Here is a 7,184-nt window from a genome sequence, read left to right as displayed (position 1 = left end):
CCCAGGATACAGATTACCCTCCAGAAGCACTTATCTGTCACCACTGGTTTTACAGGGAGCCTCTGGTGAGCAGAGCAGAGCAGTGTGGAGTGAATCTCCCTGATCCCTCTGGACCACGGGGTAGAGCCGTGGCAAAGGGCACGCAAAAGCCACAGGAGAGCAGATGCAGCAGCGGACCCCATTTCTGTGCTGTCCAAGGACACAAAGAACACCACAGCAGAGCACTCCCAACACTGTCTGAGACACAAGACACAAGTCTTGGACTTATCATGAGCCGACCTTTTCCACTGTAGAATTATTCAGCCAGCAAACTCCCAACCAGCAGCCTCTCCCTCCGAGTGTCTTACAACACCACCAGCCTCAAAGGCCTTTTTATTTCCCCCCCTCCTCATTTGGTATCATCTCCTGATAGAATGGGCATTGCAACAGGGAACAGGTTTTCCCCTTGATCCTCTCCCTGCTGATGCCTCATATCCTTTACTTAACAGGGCTCCGTTACTGCCTTGCTTTGAGCACATGAACGCAGGTATTTTGCGAGTCTCCTTCACTCCAGGGACTGGGCTAACTCCTTGTGCGGGATGGAAAAAGCACATAAACAGAATATTTAAGGAAATGACTGTAAGCCTCACTTATACCCGAACAAAAGAACTGCAAATGGCCCCGTAATGGGCTTTGTACCTGCTTCTCCTCTTAGATTGCTCTGCAGGCTATTTACAAGTAGCATCTCCCTGCATCTCAAATGTCTTTCTTTTCTCACTTACTTCCTGATTAAGTGGCAGACTCTAATCTCAGCACAGCCTCCAAAGTCGCAGTAAACACAAATCTTCCCAGAGATTGCCAAAATAGCGGTTGCATTTGGGTTGGGGTTTTTTCCCTCCTCCTCCTCCTTCTTGCAACTCGGTATTTGCATATTAGAGTGGTTATTGGGGGAAGAAAAGGCACGGATGCAAATTTGACATTCAGATGCCAGCTCCTTCATCAGCAAGGTCAGCTGTGGGGAGGACACTTGCTGGTCCTCAATTATAGGTCTACTTAGTGCGTAAATAACTCCAATGCAGGCATCTGCCGTGGGAGCAGGACTCAGAGAAGATGTTAATGGAAGCCAACCCAGCTGAAATTTGCCTCTCTTGCTGTCCCCTGGCTTTTTGACTCGGAGGAGATTAAGACGTTGACCTGAAAGCTGCTTGAATCGCTTGGCCGGTGCATAGCTGGGTTCTGCCCAGCCCTCCCGGATCAAAACGTGTCCTGTGTCACCTTCTACCTTTCCCTGGGCACCTTTCCCACCCCTCCCGGATCAAAACGTGTCCTGTGTCACCTTCTACCTTTCCCTGGGCACCCTTCCCAGCCCCCTGCAAAGAGTGGCCTAATTTTACAGCCCAAGGCGAACCCAGCTCAGGTTCCAGCCCAGGAGCTGCCACCTGCAATTCAATCGCGGTGGAAAGAGGATCTTGGTCCTTTCCAAAGAGGGCACAGGCCACCGCTGGGGGCACACATTCCCTCGGCCCATCTTCAGGAGCTGCCAGGGCAGATGACGCTTGGCAAGAGGCTCCGTGTCTCCGAGGGAGAGGGCAGGGCTCAGGCAGGCATCACTTGAGGCTGGCAGCAGCGGCAGCGTTCGAGCCCCTGCTGTATTTTCCCAGGTAAGCAGCAGGGCTGAGAGCTTCCGATTGCTCAGCCCTTGTGGCTGGGGCTAACTGGCGAGTCCCTCTAATCACCTCTCCGGTGTCATCTGGATAAACTGCCTCTATCACTCTACGGCCCCAGAAACGTGAGCAGGGCAGCAGGCTGAAGATGAGAACCCAGGGCTGGCTGCCAAATGCTTCTGGGGCTTGTTCTGTGGGCATCTGGGTTCCTCACTGATACTTTCATCCCCTCCCCATCAATCTCTGTTTGCATGGGGCTTTTTTTAGAGCAGTGGTGTGGCAGCTCCCCGGGCTGGAATCCCTGGCACAGCCTTCAAACAGAAAGCGAAAGGCTCCCAGCAGCAGCGAGGGAATCTCTCAGCACCTGGGTTCTTTGCCTGCTTGGGCCTTGCCTTTCAGGACAACTCCTTTCAGTCTGCCTCAGTTTCTCAGGAGCTGCCTGAAGCCACCTCTGTATGAAGGCACAGTGGCCAAGACTCACTGGGTGCCATACGTTTGTCTTACAAGGCAATAAAGAACCAACTGGAAAAGAAAAGCAGCAGAAGCAGCAGCAAAGACTGGGCAAGAGTTGACTTCCATATGGCACTACACCTTCCTTTGGGCTTTTCTCCAGCTCTAACTCAATAATCTCCCTTTTATTGCCCTTTATATGAGTTTCAGATTCCCTGGCTGGAAAGGCTGGCAGAGAGCAAGGTGGAGCTGCTCTTCTGAGACAGTTCTTCTGGCTTTTCCCAACCTGGCAACTGTAAACTGGAGTTCAGAGCAAAGGCTGTGGTGGGCAAAGAGCAATTCTGCTCCTTTTCCTCCAGCTTCTGTCCCTTCTTGTAGCTCCAACATGTACTGTAAGCCTGGACTTATCCAAAAGCATTCACTGGGGCTACTCCAGGGCTGAGGAGGGAAAGCAGCGAGTCCAAGAGCAAGGCTCCAGCAGCAGCAGAGGGCAAAAGAAAGGCTGCAGCTACCTGCAGCTGAAACCTGCACATGCTAAGCACTTACAAAGCTTTGTTTGCAAGCAGCACAAATAAAGCTGTGGATTGAAGTAGGTCTTTGGAGTAGCAGTAAGAGAGCTGCACTGCCATGAAAGCTGGTGGCTCCCAGCATCAAGAGGAGCCTCTCAACCTTTTCCTGGTCTTGCCAGCAAGGAGTTTATTTACTGTTTCATAAGAGAACAGAGCTGAGAGACATCTGGATAGGGAAGGAGTGGTCACAGGGGAAAGGCCTTTTCTCTCTTTTTAAGAAGCACTGCTGTGCTGTGACTCCTGGAGCATCTGGCATCTTTGCTTCCCTGGTCATTTTGTATCACTTGAAAGGACCTCCCTCAGCACTCCTGCAAAGTGATGCTCAGAGTCACCACTCCTGCCTGAGAGAGCATCTCTCCCTCATCCATGAGACGTGCAGTGGTCAGGTGGAAATGACACCAAACCTTGTGGAACTGACTAGGTTAGTGCAGCACCATAAGACCTTGGCTAGCACAAAAGCCTAGCATCCTTTTTCTTCAAGCCAGCAGATAACCACTCAGACAGGTCAAAGGCTTCAGTCTCTGAGACCTTCCTTCATTACCACATTTAACAAAAAGTATTTAAAACCATAAAATCAGTGAGGGTTGGAAGGGACCACAAGGATCAGCCAGTTCAAAACCCCCTGCCATGCCCAGGGACACCTCACACTAGAGCAGGCTGGCCACAGCCTCACCCAGCCTGGCCTTAAACACCTCCAGTGATGAGGCTTCCACCACCTCCCTGGGCAACCCATTCCAGATTCTCACCACCCTCACACTGAAGAACTTCTTCCTAACATCCAGTCTGAATCTCCCCATTTCCAGCTTTGTTCCATTCCTCCCAGTGCTATCATCGCTACCTGAGAGCCTAAAAAGTCCCTCCCCAGCTTTATTGTAGTCCCCTTTAGATACTGAAAGGCCACACTAAGGTCACCTGGGAGCCTTCTCCTCTCCAGACTGAACAGCCCCAACTCTCTCATAGCAGAGATGCTCCTTTGGAGGTCCCTTCCAGCCCAGCCCATTCTATGATTCTGCACCTAGCAAGGACAAGGAAAACTTCTTGAGGTGTGTGCAGGCAGCTAAGAGGGGTGGATAAGGCTGGGCACAAGAAGGTGCCAATGTAATTTGTACACCATCTCTTTAAGTCCTCATCCAGCATCCTCACATCCAGCAGCCTCAAAACAATAAAGCTCACACTCAGGCAGCAAAGTCTGGCTCCAGGGTTTGCCTGTGAGCTGAGAGCCTCTTACCTTATTCTGAGGGAGCTGGGGTTCTTTAGCCTAGAGAAGAGGAGGCTCAGGGTAGACCTCATTGCTGTCTACAACTATCTGAAGGGAGGCTGTAGCCAGGTGGGGTTGGGCTCTGCTGCCAGGCAGCCAGCAACAGAACAAGGGGACATAGTCTCAAATTGTGCCAGGGCAGGTCTAGGCTGGATGTTAGGAGGAAGTTGTTGGCAGAGAGAGTGATTTGCATTGGAATGGGCTGCCCAGGGAGGTGGTGGAGTGGCCTGGAGGTGTTCAAGCAAGGCCTGGCTGGGGCACTTAGTGCCATGGTCTGGTTGATTGGCCAGGGCTGGGTGCTAGGTTGGGCTGGCTGAGCTTGGAGCTCTCTTCCAACCTGCTCGATTCTATGATTGCAGCCATTGTCTTATTAACAGCAACTCACCAGCACAAAAGGAATCACCAACAGCTTTCCTACCACAAAAATTCCCCCTTTGTACCCAAGGCAAGGGCGGGGGGGGGGGGGGAGGGTGGTGGGCCAGGCAGCCACAGAATCCCAAACGTGCTAATACACCACTGCCTGCTCCTAGATCATACAGCTTGCTTATTGCTCTGCTGATTGATTCACGTTCAGCATGCAGGCTGCCGAGCCTGGCGCTGCCTTGCAAGCGCCGGAGCGCAGTTATTGCATTGATTGGATGTGGCAGCAGCTCTGTGTTTAAGGTGCTTTATGTTTTTTAATTTGCAATTAAATAAAAGGATGCCTGCTCCCCAAGATGGCTGACAGTTGTTTATACTCTGCAGTGGTTGCTGAAGCAAACTTTTATTTGGCTTCATAAAGCATGCTTGTTCTGTCACTCTGGAGCACATTAGCTAGATTTCGCAGAGTGCTTTCTAGCCTAGGAAGGGGAGGGGGAAGAGATGAAACTAAAACTCCAATCTGTTTGAAAATAGGCCAGGTAACAACATCAGTGGTGCAATGGGACTATAATGAAGTAAGTGAGCCAGCAATATTGTCCTGTTGATGGAAGTAATAGTGATCATATATTTCTATAGCACCTTTCATCCTGAAGGATCCTGAAATGCTTTGGGTATTCACTTTTCCCTTTCCCTCTCTCCTCTTTTCCTCTTTCCTTCTTTTTCATTGCCTGTGTATAAATATTCTTGTACACACACATATATTTTCATGGAATCAAGCAGGTTGGAGGAGACCTCCAAGCTCATCCACTCCAACCTAGCACCCAGCCCTGGCCAGTCAACCAGACCATGGCACTAAGTGCCCCAGCCAGGCTTGGCTTCAACACCTCTGGGGACAGTGACTCCACCACCTCCCTGGGCAGCCCATTCCAATGCTGATCACTCTCTCTGGGAAGAGCTGTGAAGGGTTTTATTTAAACCCTCCTCTTCCTTCACTGATCATAGCTTCGGAGCTTTGCAGAGAGGAGGAATGGCAACAGCTGCTTGGAGTCAGGTATTGCACACCAGTTACTGAGCTACAGATGAGATTGTGCCCTTGTCTATGATGCGAAGGCAATAACCCTCCTAAAGAAGAGCCCTGTTGTCTCCCACAGAAGCAGGCCTCTCTTCATGCTTCTGCTGCCTGAGTGCTTCACAAACCTCAGCTCTGCCTGAAAAAAAACATTGGCAAGATAGTATTTTCTCCCTGAAAATGTGCACTGTTGCTTTACAGCTCTCAGTCACTGAGCTGGGCACAGCTGTGGGTCACAGAATCACAGAACTAACCAGGCTGGAAAAGACCTCTAGGATCATCCAGTCCAACCTATCACCTAACCCTTCTAATTAACTAACCCATGGCACTAAGTGCCTCATCCAGCCTCCTCTTAAACACCTCCAGGGACAGCAACTCCACCACCTCCCTGGGCAGCCCGTTCCAATGACAATTGCTCTCTCTAAGAACTTCATCCTGACATCCAGCCTAGACCTCCCCTGGCACAACTTGACACTGTGTCCCCTTGTTCTGTCACTGGGTGTGTGGTAGAAGAGACCAACCCCACCTGACTAGAACTTCCTTTCAGGTAGTTGTAGACAGCAATGAAGTCTGCCCTGAGCCTCCTCTTCTGCAGGCTGCACACCCCCAGCTCCCTCAGCCTCTCCTCACAGGGCTGTGCTCCAGGCCCCTCACCTGCTTTGTTGCCCTTCTCTGGACACATTCAAGCACCTCAACATCTCTTTTAAATTGAGAGGCCCAGAACTGAACACAGTCTTCAAGATGTGGCCTGACCAGTGCCAAGAACAGGGGCAGAAGGACTGCTCTTATCTTGCTGGTCACACCATTCCTGATACAGGCCAGGATGCCATTGGCCTTCTTGGCCACACTGTTGGCTCATAGTCGTGGTCCATCTCTTCTCTGCATTATCTCTCTCTCTGAGTGAGAATGGCAGGAGAAGACTGATCTTCTCCCCACACATGCCATAAACTCATCTCAAGATGCCACTTACAAGCATGGGAAATTTGCCCTAACAGAACTGCCTACAAAAATCATCACCCAGTGCCCCCTTGAAAGCTTGATTCATTATCTCTTGAAGTTGGTTCATTATCTCTTGAAGATGGTAGTGTTTCCTACCATCTTCAGTGTCTTTGAACCGGTCCCAACTCAGTACAAAGGCAAAGGATGTTTACCACCACCGGAGAATTCAGCTCAGAGGGTCTATCAGCCCCTGCTGCTTGCCAAGCTGAAGAGTTAAAGTTAACTGGGGGACATTTAAAAACCATGCATAGTTCAAGTATAGATAAAGCCTGCTCTTGCTGACCTAATTCCAGCTGGCCTGTGCCCAGAGCTATAACCTCTAAGTGATTTGATTGCCATCTCTCCATTACCTTCTTCATTCCAGAGATTCCTCCTGGCAGGGACTGTGGCATGCAGAAGCACAAAACTCCAGGAGGGTCAAATGTTTCCAACTGTTGTATAACAGATCTCTCCAGAGCTTGGGTATGTCTCCAGAGATTCCACAGATTCTGGCCTATCCATTTATCAACCTAAATTGAGTTCTCGTGCTTATCATGCCACATGAAACATGTGTTGATTATCAGATGATGTACTATAGCATGCATGCATCAGAATTACTGTGTCACCTTGTGCCTGTTCAGACAGAAACAGCACCAAAAGAATCTATAAGTATCAGGTCAGGCCCTGAAAATGAATTTGTTTTGACTGCAGCAGTGCCACTTCTACATTAATATTCCAGCAAGCAATTCTAACAGGAATGTGGTAGAGACTAACATTATCAAATACTCCCCTGGAGGAGACCATTAAGCCAGGCATCACATCAGCCTTGTCATCATCCTGTCCACAGACCTGACTGA

This window comes from Pogoniulus pusillus, chromosome 17 (assembly GCF_015220805.1).
Source record: "Pogoniulus pusillus isolate bPogPus1 chromosome 17, bPogPus1.pri, whole genome shotgun sequence".
NCBI lineage: Eukaryota > Metazoa > Chordata > Aves > Piciformes > Lybiidae > Pogoniulus > Pogoniulus pusillus.
This window is presented reverse-complemented; position numbering follows the sequence as displayed.